The sequence below is a fragment of the Sebastes fasciatus genome, chromosome 22 (assembly GCF_043250625.1).
Source record: "Sebastes fasciatus isolate fSebFas1 chromosome 22, fSebFas1.pri, whole genome shotgun sequence".
Classification (NCBI taxonomy): domain Eukaryota; kingdom Metazoa; phylum Chordata; class Actinopteri; order Perciformes; family Sebastidae; genus Sebastes; species Sebastes fasciatus.
Window position 1 is genome coordinate 24,471,304 of NC_133816.1, and position 14,157 is coordinate 24,485,460.

Genomic DNA, 14,157 nt, shown 5'->3' on the forward strand with positions numbered 1-14,157 from the left:
GTAATTTGTGCTCTTGAATTTGATATTTTGTAGACCCCAATCTGTAGTTGATACTTTGAATGACTTCATTCATGTTTTTAAAATTAGTTAATTCATACACATAAAATAGTAGTTTGAGCTCTCAAATGGCTTAATTTGTGCTCACATATGAGTTCATTCGTATGCAAAACTGACTAATCATTTTTGTTACACATTCAGCATTTCTGGTCAGCTTTGGCTGCTATTGGTGGGTCCAAATATACAGTGAAAGTTGTCAGACAATGGACAAATAATCTAAATGAGCTACTTCCTTTTAGTATGTTTCTATTACAGATACATGTGGATATGCTAAATATTTTTAATGTTAAACAATACTGTTTTATCTTGGACATCCTGTGGAGATAATTAAAATGTCAAAAACAAATGTAATCATGAGCATGAGTCAATAAACTCAGAGGTTAAGTTAATATATTAAACACACTGGTTGTTGATTGAAGATAAAAAATATTGACTTGTATCCATGAGTGAAAATCAAATGAAACCCCTTTGTGCGGGTTTTTAAGGAAAGATGCTGTAAAACCAGTAATTCTGGGCCACAATAATCACAATACAATCTGGTGGGATTACTCTAAATGTAACATACATGTACATAAAAGGTAAACTGAAAGTATACTCTCTTATTTTAAGTTTAAAAGAAGTACACTAATAGCACACTTGAAAACACGTATTTTTGGAAAGCATCATTGAATTAAAGAATTAGTCAGATATCCATCTAACTAACGTGACAGCCGGTATTTTATTTTGTGTGGTTTCTTCAGTTTAACAAAATATGAACACTGTTAATTAGTACAATAAAACTCTTAACTGAAATATATCTTAACACACAGTTGGAGAACAAATAACTTTTTAAACATCTCTGTATACGTTTCCTTTAAGTGAACTTATAGTACTATAGCTAAATATACCTTGCTTAAGCTAAAGGTGAAGGCTTATGTGCTTTTAGAAACAGATTTTCAAGAGAAATGTTTCATCAGGCCTGATTTTATTGAAAGGCACTGTATCAAATCAATAAAATTAAGTAAATGTACACACAAACATTGCTGAGTCAAGGTTTATACATATATATCTATTGTATATTTATTCTATTTACAGTTTGCATCTCCATTTATGCGTACATCACAGAAAACAGAATGCACAAACCATTTATACACAACTCATTTATACAACACAGACAAGGTAGTAAACTAGTAAAAAAATATTTTTGTAGGTTATAATGCCTCAAAATTATCACAATTTATTGCAGAAAATGATGTGACAGTTAAGTGGTGTCTCTGGCATTATGTCATTAAATTAATTGGGCCTTGATCCAATCCAAAATGTTATAAAATCATGTTTGTGTGCTTACTGTGCAGCATAGACTTATGAAGCACAGGAAGTAAGTATACAATTATATTTTTTTATCTTTTATTATAAAGGTATTCAATATTTCAGAACTTCTGAACATCTCTTCCTGACGCTTTCAGGCACACTACTCCAATTTAACCTAAATCAGCGCTTTAAAATTTCTAGGAAGTCACGGTTTAAGTTTGATGCTTTTGTCAGATGTTTTCTGGTTACATGGTACCTAATGGGCCAACTTTCCATTACAATTTACGCCAGATTTTAACAGGATTTTCATTAAATTGGCAAATGAATGTGTGGCCCGGGCCCAACAGCCAATGGCAAGGCCGCAACTTAAAATACCAGTTAGATTTAACAATGAATGTTTTTGCTTAGAGCCGACAACGCCACCTAGGAAAGACTTAGAGCCTAGGACTCTGATAAATTCAGGTTCTTTTAAAATCAGGTGAGCAGAGTTAAAAACCAGGCAGAAGTCTAAAGTCAAATTAAAACCAGATTTCTTGCAATTAAAATAACATGGGTCTAAAATGAATGATTAATCTAAAAGCTAAAAGGAATAAAATGCTACTAGCAGCAAGGTTAAAACCCTATAAAAAGTCCAGTCCAATCCAGTGATCCAGTCTAGTCCAATCCGGCTCTTTAATCCAGTCCAGTCCACTCAAGTCCAATCCAGCGATACTCCCGTGTCCGCGTCTTAGCTCCTCCCGTACTCCTACCACGCTGCTGCCCGTCTCGGCCGTCTCTCCAGCACCGTCCGAAACTGTGAAATAACAGAGACCAGGGCCAGTAATGTGTTCTCCACTACTTGGCTATCACAACTCACAGCTAAAAGCTATCCTGGCCTATTTCAGTGTGTCCGCCACGTAAATGTACCAAAGGGTACTTACGTTTTCTGAGTGAGTCTGCGTTGGCGGACACGGTCTGCTGCATGTAGTCTCACAGGAGCTCTCAGGTCACTGGGCTGGTAGGTAGTAGTCAGCAGAGCTGTTCTGCTGCACCGCCGTCCCTGGACTGTTTCCTCTGACTGAAGATCTCCTGCTGTGAGCTGCTCTCTCCTTTTTGTCCTCTCAACCTGTGCTGCATCCTGCTAATTGTAGGCGCTCCGCCACACCTGTCGCTCCTCTCCTAATCAGTCTCTTTGATTGAGGGTGTGGCTGTCCATGGGTCTAGTTCATGACATCTTAAAAACACTTCAGTCTACATATTAAAAGCAACCCAAACAACCAACATGCAGGATAAAACATACAAAATAGAATAAAAACAACCATAAAACATAAATCATGCACAAGTCATGTTTGACCCTGTCACAAATGCATGTTTCCACTACTACTACTACTGGTATGTGTTATAGACTGCATATAAGAGGTGGACGTAGTCACCGTGACGTCACCCATTGGTTTGTGGACTGCTGTTTTGAAGCCTCGAGTTTGGCATTTTGGCCGTCGCCATCTTGGTTTTTGCAACCAGAGTGACACGAGAGGATGGAGCTAAGGACAACTGAACGCTGAATATGATTTTTTTAGGCGACCAATTAACGTTGATGAACTGAAAACACACTGTGAAAGGGTTAAAGTTATAAGACGAAAACACGGACAGCTCCCAGACTGGACAACGCCGTGGTAGTGACCTGTCAATCACAAGGTAGCCCCGCCCTAAAGCATCCCCTGCTTTATGGTCTATTTGACCATAAAGCGGCTGTGAGCTGCTCTTCATCAGAGGAGCTAAAACCTAAACTATTAGAAGACACTTCTGATCAGGCACAAATCTCACCATTGAGTGACTTATTGTCTATACAAATGTAACCTGGTAGATAATGTCATGATTCAGGGAGTTTTTTAAGACATTTCAAAGAAGTTATTTTCTAATAAGTTAATGAATTGTTTAAAACAAATTAGTGTGTGTTGGTGAAAATCAAATATATCCCGTTTTAATCACAACATTGTTTTCGAGGAAAGTTGCTGTAAACTCAGTAATTCTGGCCCACAATAATCACAATACAACCCGGTGGGATTACTCTATATACAAACAATATAACCTGCTCTATTTCCTTTTTTTATTTTATTTCAAATCTAAACTTCTAGGCTTCAACTTATTTTCTGAAGATCAATTACAGTGAAACTTATTCTTAATCGAGTTCCCCTCTGATCCTATCCAGTAATTGTCTTTACACATTTCTTTGATGGCAACAGGGCAGTTTTCCTGCTCCGCGTAGAAACAGCAGAGGTAAAACCAAACTACTGGGCAGACCGAACCAGTATCCAGATGCCCACACCAAACACATGTCCGCTTTGCTCTCCTGTTGTGAGTAAATCAGACCAATACAAACAAGGGACCCTGCAAACCACAACCACAGCACTCCCGTTATGACCGTGATGGTGTGGAAAGCCCTCCGCTTTACCTGATTAACCCGCTCCCCGCTCACTTCCCCCGGCCCTGGACGAATCAGAACACAGAGAACAGAAAGGCTGCAGAAAGATACGACAATTAAAGAGAAGACCAATATGCAGAATATTAGGATGGCTTGAACATGAAGGGAATGCAGAAATAATACACCACTCCATCCGAAGCCCAGCAGCCAAACAAAGACAATGCTGATATTTCGTATCTTGTCCCCTCTTGAATGTCTCAGTACCAGGTAGTAGATGGGGTGAACAACAGCCAGGTATCGTTCCACACAGGTCAGGATGTGAAAGCATATCTGTCCATATAGAGCCAAACAAAACACATAAAACCCCACTAAAGTCACCTTTAATAGACCAGTGTATATGCCATAAATGAAGGCTGTGCACCCAAATGTAGAGATCAAATCCATAGCAGCCATGTGGAAGGTGAAGATGTCGGAGTGGCTCGTTGTCGCAAAGGAGCGCTGCTGCCGCCATCGTTGGTATCCCAGGTAGAGGACGAGGATAGAGAGAGGGACGAGGAGCAACGTCCTAGTGACCATGTAGGCAAGGATGATGGAAGATCCAGGTGTTGAGCAGGGGTCAAGGGAGGAGGAAGTGGAGTTGACCGACGTATTGGTTGTCATGGTATTGCTTTTATGGAGAAAAAGGAGAAAGAAGGAACAGAAATAAATTAACTGAGACAGTCAGAAAACATTCACCTTCATTTCAAAGACGGTTAAAGTGATTCAAAACTACAACACATTATTTTAGCCATTCATTGTACATTTTGTCATTTTGTGACTGCAGCAGCCCCAAGTCCATTTCCCCTGCTTCTTTCTGCCCTGCCCCCAGGCCGTCCACCTGAGCTGCTCTGCACCAACTCTTATGTTTTTCCATACTTTTAAGTGTACTTTAAGTGTAAGAATAGTATTCTTTGAGTGCACAACTAGTTTACATCTAAGTTGTATTTTGTAAAGCATGTTATACTATAATGTGAACTATACTACAAGTGAACTTCTAGGTATACTGGTAGTTTACTAGTTATATATGTTTAGCCTTATGGGTTAGTTTATGAAAGTACACTTTAAAGTATACTCTCAGTAAACTACTAGTTTAATAGTTTTTACTGCAAGTATACATGCAAGTTTTATTAAATTGAACTTATAGTACTTGAACAAATCTTCTTTTCTGCAAACCTTTCAGTAAAAGCCAAGTATACTTGGAGTTTTCTGTATACTTGTCGGTATAAGCTAAGTATACATAAGTATAACTTTGTTAAGTATATCTCTGAAGAGACTTGCTCCTTTTGCTGTTTGACTTGATGTTTTATGATGAAAATTAGTAAAAAATTACTTTTTCTCTCATGCCTTCACGGTTAACGGAGAATAGACAAACGTGAGAACATTCTTGATGAATTGAAGTAAATTCATATCAAAACATACGTTTACAAACTCTCACACACTCTAATAGGCTACTCTATCAAAAAGTAAGCAAAACAAAATGCTTTTCTGTACACTCGTCAGTATCAGCTAAGTATATTTAAGTTGATGTATACTTGTTAGTTTAAGCCAGGTATATTTAAGTTTATGTATACTTGTTAGTTTAAGCCAGGTATACATAGACTTTTCTATAGTATAGTTTAAGTATATCCCTGATAAGTACATAAAAAGTAAACTGAAAGCATACTCATATATTTTAAGTTTAAAAGAAATATACTAATAGAGGGTTGTTGAGTTTTAAGTTCATAAGATTCCAAAAAATGGTCATGGTGAGTGATACTTTTTACAGACATGAACACAGTGTTTGATAATATTCATGGAAAAGCAGTCATTTAATAACATTAACTGATAATCGTTGTGTAATTAAAGGACACCCACCTTGTCAGCAGTGTTTGTTTCTGGTCTTCAGCGCATCCAAACTCACTGTCTGCTATTCACTAGTACCTGATGCCAGCTTATAATAATGCTTCTGTGTGTATTAATGGCACCCGTGTATAACAGAAAGCAGCAGGACAAACAATGGATTTCGTGTAACTCTGTAATTAGGCAGGCAAATTCTCTTTCCACATTATTCTTCCACAGTGAGGTCAGAGCGTAGGGTCGGCTAATGATGAGCATCACTGGTAGTGATCTAGAGTCTTGCTCGTAGAAATTTCAGTTGTACAGAGTTTGAATGCAGTAACTGGTTAGATTTGTGGGGTTTTGTGTTGCTTTAATTCAGGAGATGTACATTTAAAATGAATGTGTTTTTCTTTTAGATGACGTTTGACAGGATTCAAATGGCCTGCAAACAAAGACTGGTGTTTATTCAAATTAAATGTTGAACTGAAGCCTCTGTGTTTACAGACAGTTTGGTGGAAATGTTCTGTCGGGTACTTCATAACAAATGTGTTCTACAAATAAATCTTTTATTATAATTGTAGTATAGTGTGACCACGGCCAGGTTTGACTTAATCAACACCATTTTGCACTCTATTAGTTAAATGAGTCAATGCAGTTTCACCCTGCAACTGAAAGTATACTCTCCTATTTTAAGTTTAAAAGAAGTACACTAATAGCACCCTTGAATAAACGTATTTTTGGTAAGCATCATTAAATTAGGGTCTTAGTTAGATATCCATCTAACTAACGTGACAGACGGTATTTTATTTTGTGTGGTTCTTTTCAGTTTAACAAAATATGAACACTGTTAATTAGAACAATAAAACTCAGTTGGAGAACAAATAACTTTTTAAACATATCTGTATAAGTTTTCTTTAAGTGAACTTATAGTACTATAGCTAAATATACTTTACTTAAGCTAAAGGTGAAAGCTTATGTGCTTTTAGAAACAGATTTTTTCAAGAGAAATGTTTCATCAGGCCTGATTTTATTGAAAGGCACTAAATCAAAACACAAACATTGCTAAGTCAAGGTTTATACATCTATATCTATTGTATATTTATAGTATTTACAGTTTGCATCTCCATTTATATGTACATCACAGAAAACAGAATGCACAAACCATTTATACACAACTCATTTATACGACACAAACACAGTAGTAAACTCGTAAAAATGTAATGAATTGATCCCTGTGGCACACCAAAGGTGCTACTAAAAAACATGAATATTTTGGCAAATTTTACTTGGGCGCTACCCACATAATCAGCTGTGCTGCTCATCCCACAAATGCATGATCCTTACAAGTTGGACATCATTGTGAAGGTAAATAAACAGGCTTTCCAACGATGTAAAATACAATGCCAACTAGCATTTTAACAACAGAGAAATACCCCACCAAACACAAATATCCAAACTTTTTTTTCCAAGTTTAGTTTCACTCTTTTCTTCATGTAATCTAATTTCACACTAGTCTGATCCGATCCTCATCCCGATTCAGTTTTGTGTTTGCAGCCTGGCACCTTTTCGGGCTCTGTGCAGAAACAGCAGAGGTAACACTAGGCTGCTGGGCAGATTGAACCACCCGGAAAACGCGTTCACCACACACTGAGTGCTGTGGCTCACCGTTTTTGAGAGGCCCACCACACTGCAAACCAGATTCCCTCCAAACCTCAACAACAGCACACCCATTATGATCATGATGGTGTGGAAAGCCCTCTGCTTTGATTGGTCAACCCGCACCCCGTCCCTGCCCACCTCCCCTGGCCGTGGGCGAGTCAGAACGCAGAGAACGGAAAGGCTGCTGAAAGTCATGGCGATTAAAAACAACGCCATTAGACAGGCGCTTAGTATTAAGGCGAACTCAGAGTAGTTTATCATCAAGAACATGGAACCCATCACTGCAAAGCACTGTAGCCAAATGTACATGGTGGTGATATTTCGGATGCGGACGCCGCCCCCCTGCCTCAGTCTCAAGTAGGTGATGGGGTGAACAACAGCCAGGTAGCGCTCCACACAGGTCAGGACGGGGAAGAACATCTGTCCATTCCAGGGGAAAACCGCAATGACGAACCCCACCCACATCATCACAGGGAGATGGATGAAGTTACCGCACAAGGCGATGGCGTTCCCTAATACTCCGATCAGCTCCATGACAGCCAGGTTGTAGGTGACGAAGTCAGAGAAACTCACAACGGCCGCTGAGGAAACACGACGCTGTTTTTTAAACCGCTGGAATCCCAGATAGAGGACGAAGATGGAGAGAGGGAGGAGGACGATGACGTTGGTCAAGATTAAGGCAGTGTACATGTACCAACCAATGATAACGTCAAAGCATAGAATGGGGGAGGAGGCCTGAGAATGAAGGGAGTCGTTGCCGGAAGAGTTGACCGACATTGTCAAACAGTCCTGAAGAGGAGGAGAGAAATAGAGATGGAGAGGGAATTAGGTTTACAGGGAAACAAAGAAAAAGGAGAAATAAGACATGACATTACTGAAAATAACTGTAATAAGATCATACAGGCGCTAGCATGCTCACAGTACAGCTGAGGCTGATGGCAATGGCATTCCTTTTGCAGGTATTTAGTCATAAAAAAGTATTTGAAAAATAAAAATGTTGTGCCCGATTTAGGGTGCTACATGAAATCCCTTACAAAAAGTTTGTTTTATAAAAAAATATATAAAGTGCCGTATACTAACGGTATACTCAATGTACTGGTAGTATGTACTTCTTCAGTACGTCTTGGGACTAAATTGGCCCATGTTTTTTTTATTTATTTCCCCTTACCAAAGAGAAGTTTATTCAAGTCTGCTATTAGTGTACTTCCTTTAAACTCAAAAGAAGAGAGTGTACTTTATATGTTTACTTGTTATGTGCTTGTCAGAGATATACTTAACAAAAGTATACTTAAGTGCTTAGCTCATACTGACAAGTATACAGAAAAGGATACTTGGCTTATAGGCCAACTTGTACTTTTGATCGAGATACACAAGAAAAGTATAATTAAGTATTCTTGAGTAGTAGACTCGAATCTCTGCTAAAAAGTAGGCGACCAGTTTATGCAAGTATATTTGCAGTATGAATACTATTAAACTAGTAGTTTAATGAGAGTATACTTTAAAGTGCACTTTCATAAAGAGGGCTACAAGTATATACAAGTGTACTTGTAGTATAAAAACCAGTAGTTTACTGAGAGTATACGTTAAAGTGTACTTCCATAACTATAAAGTGGGCTACAAGTATATACAAGTATATTTGCAGTATAAATACTATTAAACTAGTAGTTTAATGAGAGTATTCTTTAAAGTGCACTTTCATAAACTATAAAGTGAGCTACCATTATAAAACTAGTAAACTATCAGTATACTTATAGTATAGTTGCAGTATAAAATAAAACATAGATGTAAAATAGTTGTGTACTCAATGTTTATTATTCTTACACTTACCTAAAAGTATAGTTTTATAAACCAAAAATTGGGCCAATTTAGTCCCAAGAAGTATTAAAATAGTACACTTAAATTATCTTAAAAATGTTGTGTCCGTTGACGACAATATTGTAGTATACAGTATTACTCAGCTTGTGTTTATTGTAACTATTTACGCTACACTTTATGTTAAAGTCCAACTGAAATCACAGTCTTTCTTTTTTTTGTGTTTCCCCACATAGTAGTATCAGCTACTGTCGTCAGCTTCAATACATAAACTGATAAAACATTTAAATCCAAAACAACATTATTATAAATGAAACTCCCATCTCACCAGAAGTGTTGGTTCCTGATCTTCCTTCTCCTCTCTCTTTAAAGTCATTGACTGCTGTGTGGAGGTTTGTAGTTCATACATACATTAGTGCATGTGTGTGTGCGTGCATGGATAGTGTTTCACGTTTTTGTGTATGCAAATTGTTCGGAGCAGGACTGTGTGTTTTCTTCCATGTGGAAAAAGTAATTATCATCACTCATTGGCTTTGTGATTGTTACAGCATGGAAATCTATTTAAATTAGGGCTGTCAATCAATTCAAATATTTAATCGCAAATGAATCACACATTTTTTTTATCTGTTCAAAATGTACCTTAAAGGGAGATTTTTCAAGTATTTAATACTCTTATCAACATGGGAGTGAACAAATATGCTGCTTTATGCAAATGTATGTATATATTTATTATTGGAAATCAATTAACAACACAAAACAGTGACAGATATTGTCCAGAAACCCTCACAGGTACTGCATTTACCATAAAAAAATCAAATCATAACATGGAAAACTGCAGCCCAACAGGCAACAAGAGCTTTAGGGACCCCTTTGAAAACTGCCATGCCAGTTTTTACCCGCAAAAATTGTGCTTAGGTTTGGAGCGTTAATTATCCATGTCATAAGGCTACCAGGAAGCCTGCAATGACTGCCCTTCACCGTCAGGCCCGTTTGCGCTGGTGTCGACAACACAGACAATGGAACCTGAACATGTGGGGGAATGTCATGTTCAGTGATGAGTCCAGGTTCTGTCTGCCAAAGTTGGACGGCAGGGTCAAAGTATGGAGACGACGTGGAGAACGCTATGCTGATTGTAGCACCGATGGAGTAACAGCTTTTGGTGGGGGCAGTGTCATGGTGTGGGGCGGCATCTCCCTCATTGGCAACACAAGGCTCGTCATCATTGAAGGCCATCTCAATGCAGTGAGATATCAGGATGAGATTCTGCAGCCAGTGGCGATCCCATATCTCCACAATCTGGGACCTAACTTCATCCCCCCCCCCACAGAGCCAGGGTTATCACAGACTACCTCCACAATGTGGGAGTAGAGAGAATGGAACGGCCTGCCAAGAGTCCAGACCTCAACCCAATTCAACACTTGTGGGATCAGCTTGGGCGTGCTGTACGTGTTAGAGTGACCAACACAACCACGCTGGCTGACCTGCAATGAATCCTGGTTGAGGAATGGAACGCCATCCCACAGCAACGTGTGCCCAGTTTGGTGACCAGCATGAGGAGGAGGTGCCAGGCTGTTGTGGCTGCGTATGGATCTTCCACCGCTACTGAGGCTCCTGACGGTGGATTCAATCAATCAATATGTCTTGTTTGTTCCTTGTTACTGATAGAGAGTTCAATCATCCAATCCACCAAACAAATCAAAACAAGAGTCAATTCCAACAGGAGAATACACTGTTTACCATTGACGGAGCATTTTGGCAAATTTTTCTTGGGCGCTACCCACATAATCAGCTGTGCTGCTCATCCCACAAGCGCATGGTCCTTACAAGTTGGACATCATTGCGAAGGTAAATAAACAGGCTTTCCAACGATGTAAAATACAATGACCATTAGCATTGTAACAACAGAGAAATAATCCACCAAACACAAGTTTACCAACTTTGTTTTTACAGTTTATATACAGTATATACAACACTAGTATTTTTAAGTGAGGCAAAAAGAAGGAAAAAACAAAATAATAGTGAGTAAATACATAAGTCAAAAAAGGAAAGAAAAATTAAATTGAAATTCATTAAAATATTAATAGTTGTAAAGAGAAATAAATCATATAAGAAATTAGGAAGGATTATTTTATCTTTTTTATTTTAGGTTTTATTGGCTCGTTTCATCCATACATGTACTTTGTTCTCCATGGTACAAACTCATTTTGTCATACAGTATAAATAAAACAAGACAGAGAACGTACCATAATGTAAGTATCGCATATAAATTCAACACCAGTATTTTTAAGTGAGGGAAAAACACACAAAAAACAAGTATGATAATAGTGAGTAAAAAAGAAAAGGAAAATAAATAAATTGAAATTCATTAAATTATAAAAATCAAAGTAAAGGGAGACAAATAACATGTGAAATTTAGAAAATACAATGGATTATTTTCTAATAATTGATCGCGACTGGTGGTGTAACGGGCGTAGCCACAGCTGTACTTTATCTTAAATGCTAATTAGCAACTGACATTATGTTTGAGCTACAACTCTGTGCTTGTACGGTCATTTAACTCATTAAACACAGCACTACCCTACTAATAATAAGGGCCATGAATGCAAAAAAAAAAAGTCTGCATTGAAGTTCATTGTGAAGCAAATAAAGGCGATCTGCCAACAAACTGCTCTATGTACACACAGTCTGCAGGACTCAGGACTTCATTTGAATGAACACCTGTCTTTGTTTGCAGGTCATTTGAATCCTGTCAAATGTGATGGACTGAAGCAAAGCTACTGATATGGAACTATAAAAATCAATCTCAGTCTGAAGGAATGCTTAATAAGAAACTTAACTCTTTAAAACAACGAGCCACTCCGACATCTTCACCTACCACTTGGCCTCCATGGATCTCGTCTGGGTCGTGGGGTGCTTCTGTTCTTTTTATGGCACATATGCTAACATCATGGCGATGATATCAGTAGGATTCTGTGCTACTACTTTCGTTTTCACTGGAGAGATGTTCTTTCACGTCCTGACCTGTGTGGAGCGATACCTGGCTGTTGTTCACCCCGTCGTCTACCTGGGGCTAAAAAATGCCCGTGGAGTGAGGATCAGAAACATCAGCGTTGGGTGTGTTTGGCTGCTGTGCTTTGGATTGATAGTTTAATAGTTCTGAAAATTCCTGATTTTCCCATCAATGAATTTTCCATTATTTTGATCTTCTGCTTAATAGTCGTGTCTTTTTGTAGCCTCTCTGTCCTCTGTGTTCTGATTCGCCCGGGGCCAGGGGACGGAGGCGGGCTAAAGGAGCATGTTGACCAATCAAAGCAGAGGGCTTTCCACACGATCACGGCCATATTGGGAGTGCTGTGGTTGTGGTTAGGAATCCTTGTTTCCATTGGTCTGTACAACTCTACCCTGCTGAGCCACAGCGTCAGCTGTGTGGTGATACTGTGTGCAAACTGGTTTAATCTGCCCAGCAGTCTGGTGTTACCTCTGCTGTATCTACACAGGGCAGGGAAACTGTCATGTTGCTGAGCTAAGACACGGTTTGGATTACAGTTGAGCAAAGTACATTTTTTAGGATATCAGACCTGCATGTAGTCTATTACAGTAGCTTAGTTTTAATGATTGGATTAAATGAGAAATTCAGAACAGATTATAGATATATCTAATCTTACAACCGTCACACCTGAGGCCTGTACTACGAAGCAGGGTTTAGGGTTAGTTAGGTAACTTCAGGTGTTAAGGTGCTTAACAAGATGCTTAATGTGGTTAATGTGGCCCGGAAAGGGAAGTTTGGGGGGTCCCCTGCTGGGGCTGTTGCCCCCACGACCCGACCCCGGATAAGTGGTTGAAGATGAGTTGATGAGTTGGGAGAAGATGCCTGATGCAGAGCACCTGATGCAGAACACCTGATGCCGGCGCGCCCTGAGCATAAAATCCCCAATCAAACGTTGCTCTGGTCTCTCTCTCCTTCACCTGGACTCATCCCTGCCAGAACCTGCTAGGTTTGCCTTTGTTTGGCTTTTCTTTAGTTTTCACTTGCAACACATCACACTTCATCATGCTCACACATCCACATCTACATTACTGATGTTACTGACTGACACACTCCACATTTGTAACTATTTCTTTACTTCCCTAATTCATTTACAATAAATATCTTTAATATTCAATCATTCACTGCGTCCTTTCCCGTATTTGTCATGGCCTAGGAGCCGGGCTGTGACACAAATTGGCTCGCTGAGCACTGATCGAGTAGCCCCGATGACACGTTTCAGCTAGATGTATGAAATTTCAGTTTTTAGAAATTTTAGTTCACTGGGTGAAAAGCTAAATGATACTACGACAACAAACTGTGACTTTCTTGACTTGCAAAATTATCTTTTAAATTGACGATTAAAGGCATAATTCAAATGGGATTGAAAAAATATTTGTCTCTCGCTGTTGACTACTCTGTTTTCTGAAATAAGGCCCAATGGGGTGCACCGAAAGGATCGGGACCTCAGCTCTCTCTGAGGACCGGCCAAAATGTCCTCACAATGCAAGGTTTTAAACCTGGTCCTCACAAACACAGCAAAACAAGCCCACACACACAGAGCAAACAGGTTGCTGTCTGGGCTGAGTGACACCATTTGATTTGAATACACACCTCTTTGTCAAAAAATCCTCTGAATCCTAATATTAATCTCAATGTTTGAATTGTATACTTTGCTGTATCTGTCTGTCTGTATTAGTGCTCTACAACAGCGACTGTAGATGAGCTAAATGCCCCAGGCAAATAACGGGTTAATCATAACTTTTCTGTCCCACTTTCATGTTTGTTGTCAGAGATGCAAAACAGAAGTGTGTTGTGTTTCCCGAAGGCACGTTCCCAGGCGTGTAGTCGCTACTGGCCATGCAAATGACATAATGAAATACCTTTACTGTGTGTATAATGCATACGTTTGTGTCTGTGAATTTATTATCACCAGGAGTTAATTTGAGCTTTTCATATCTTATCGAAGAGTCAATGGGTGTTTCAATCATCTCACTATTCTGCTGTTGGACCTTTTATAGTTTATGGAAGTACACTTGTTTAAAAGTTTTCATAT

General features: G+C 38.9%; 1 long non-coding RNA gene across 1 annotated transcript; it reads right to left on the minus strand.

Moving 5' to 3' along the window:
• Positions 1-1,855: 1,855 nt before the first annotated feature.
• LOC141760476 (uncharacterized) lies at positions 1,856-3,117 on the minus strand. Its single transcript, XR_012592374.1, has 2 exons — positions 2,856-3,117; positions 1,856-2,364 (listed from the first exon to the last, which is right to left on the minus strand). It is a non-coding gene; the product is annotated as an uncharacterized LOC141760476 (long non-coding RNA).
• Positions 3,118-14,157: the final 11,040 nt, after the last annotated feature.